Here is a 3,126-nt window from a genome sequence, read left to right on the forward strand (position 1 = left end):
GTTAAACCTTTAGGTTAAAAGATATTTTCTATCATCATTAAACTTATTTTTCTTTCTGTTTGCCCTATTTTTCTTCTCTTATTAGTTTCATTTTTTAATATAAAATTTCCATATTTCTGGATCTTTTAAAGATATTTACTTTATCTTTGATCTTCTGCAGCTTCACTGAAATGGTTTTTGTGAACTTTTGTTTATTTTGCTTGTATTTACTGTTTTCTCAAATCAAAATGAAAATATATGACCAAGCTTTATACTTTAATCATTATTCCCATTACCATTTGACACCATTCTCCTTTCCCTGGGATTCTGATTGGATGTGTAGTATAAATTATTTCTCTATTCTCCATGTATCAACATTTCTATCACATCTTTGTTCTGTAGATCTTATGAGATCTCAGATCATTTCTGAGTCATTTCTTCCTATACATGATCTTTCAGGTGTTTCTTGTCTGCTATTCTCTTTCCCCATTTGGTTTTTTAATTCAGCTTCATTATGTATGCATATGTTGAGAAGTTTTATTTGATTATTTTCTCCTATGCCTGATGACCTTTATAGTCTATTTTTCCTATGCTTCCTATTTTATCCCAACATACACATTCAACTGATCTTCAACAAGAGTGTCAGTTCAGTCAGTTCAGTCGCTCAGTCGTGTCCACCTCTTTGTGACCCCATGAATCGCAGCACTCCAGGCCTCTCTATCCATAACCATCTCTTGGAATTCACTCAAACTCACATCCATCGAGTCAGTGATGCCATCCAGCCATCTCATCCTCTGTCGTCCCCATCTCCTCCTGCCCCCAATCCCTCCCAACATCAGAGTCTTTTCCAATGAGTCAACCCTTCGCATGAGGTGGCCAAAGTACTGGAGTTTCAGCTTTAGCATCATTCCTTCCAAAGAACACCCAGGGCTGATCTCCTTTAGAATGGACTGGTTGGATCTCCTTGCAGTCCAAGGGACTCTCAAGAGTCTTCTCCAACACCACAGTTCAAAAGCATCAATTCTTTGGTGCTCAGCTTTCTTCACAGTCCAACTCTCACATCCATACATGACCACAGGAAAAACAATAGCCTTGACTAGACAGACCTTTGTTGGCAAAGTAATGTCTCTGCACAAGAATGTCAGTCAGGTGCATACAATGTGAAAATGGTAGTCTCTTCAATAAATGGTGCTGGGAAAACTGAATTACCATATGCAGAAGAATGAAACTGGATTTTTGTCTCATGCCATACATATGCATTTTTGTCTCATGCATTTTAAGCATAAGATTTGAAATTATAACACTAGAATGAAACATTGGATAGATAGAGTCATCTTTTCCATGCAAACTATTTTTCCTCATTTTTGTTATAGTCTACTTAGTGCTGAACATGTTTCCATTTTTATTTTACTTTGTAGAGAAAAGCATTTTACTTCTCTTTAGGAAATCTTTATAAACAATTGAATGTTTGGCCATAAAATTGAGGACAAAATTTTGAAAGAGTGGGAATCCATTTTAAAGAGTTAGCAAATACAGGTTGTGCTGAAATATTTTAATAATAATTCAACTATTGCAAGTATGATTGATGCTACAGTTTTAGTTGCATAGCTTTTTGTTTTAAAGTGTTTAGTGACTATATATTATGACCATATATCATGCATTGTGGGATTAATTGTAAGTAACATTAAAAAAGTCTTGGTTCAAATTCTCTACTCAAAGGATTTGAAAAATAAGGACATGGACATTCGTAACCATATTACACAATAAAAATGAGCAGCATAATTTGACAAAAATAAATAGGAAAAATTTGAAATATAGGCTAAATTAGTGAGTTCATATGGACAAAAAAAGACTCACCTTCTAGAGAAATGTAAAATAGACACAAAAATAAACAAGTGGGACCTAATTAAACTTAAAGTTTTTGCACAGCAAAGGAAATTATAAATAATTGAAAAGCAGTGCTCAAAATGGGAAAAAGTTATAGCAAATGAAACAACTGACAATAATTAATTTCCAAACTATACAAGTATTACATGAAACTCAATGCCAATGAAACAAACAACCCAATCAAAAAGTGGGAAAGTGTTCACTTCATCAACACATGTACTAAAATTGAAATAATATAGAGAAGATTACCATGGCCACAGCACAAGAATGACAAGCGAATTTGCAAAGTGTTCCATAATTTAAAAAAAAAAAGTGGCAAAGTAACTTAAATAGATACTTATCCAAAGAATACATACAGATAGCTAATAAACACATGAAAAGATGTTCAATATCGCTCGTTATTAGAGAAATGCAAATCAAAACTACAATAAGGTATCCCTTCACACTAGTCAGAATGGCCATCATTAAAAATGTCTACAAACAATAAAGGCTGGAGATAATGTAGAGAAAAGGGAACCCTCTTGCAATGTTGGTGGGAATGTAAATTGACATAGCCACTATGGAAAACAGTAGGGAGATCCCTTAGAAAACTAGGAATAAAACCACCATAGGACCCAGCAGTCCCATTATTAGGCATATACCCTTAGGAAACCAAAATTGAAAAAGACAGATGTACTACAAAATTCATTGCAGCACTATTTACCATAGCATGGGAGCAACCATCAACAGATGAATGGATAAAGAAATGCTGGTACATATATGCAATGGAATATTAAACTTGGTCATGAAAAGGAAAGCATTTGAGTCCGTTCTAATTAGGTAGATTGACCTAGACTCTATTATACAGAGTGAAGTAAATCAGAAAGAGAAAAACAATATCCTATACTAATGCTACTAATGCATATATATGGAATTTAGAAAGATGGTACTGATAAAATTATTTGCAGGGCAGCAATGGATACACAGACTTAAGGACACAGTGTGGAGGAGGGAGGAAGGAGAGGGTGGGATCTATGAAGAGAATAACATGGAAACACACATTACCATATTTAAGACAAATAGCCAATGGGAATTTGCTATTTGACTCAGTGAACTCAAACCAGGGCTCTGTAACAACCTAGAGAGGTGGGATGGGGAGGGAGGTTCTTGAGGGAGGGGCCATATGTATACTTATGGCTGATTTATTTTGATGTTTGGCAGAAACCAACACAATACTGTAAAGAAATTATCCTTCAATTAAAATAAATAAGTTAAAATTAA

The 3,126-nt window shown here is 34.5% G+C and overlaps 1 non-coding gene across 1 annotated transcript; it reads left to right on the plus strand.

The window, feature by feature from the left end:
* The first annotated feature begins 2,061 nt into the window (after positions 1–2,061).
* LOC120880713 lies at positions 2,062–2,168 on the plus strand. The gene has a single exon (XR_005725113.1). It is a non-coding gene; the product is annotated as a U6 spliceosomal RNA (small nuclear RNA).
* The last annotated feature ends 958 nt before the right edge of the window (positions 2,169–3,126 follow it).

Source organism: Oryx dammah, unplaced genomic scaffold (genome assembly GCF_014754425.2).
Source record: "Oryx dammah isolate SB20612 unplaced genomic scaffold, SCBI_Odam_1.1 HiC_scaffold_21, whole genome shotgun sequence".
NCBI lineage: Eukaryota > Metazoa > Chordata > Mammalia > Artiodactyla > Bovidae > Oryx > Oryx dammah.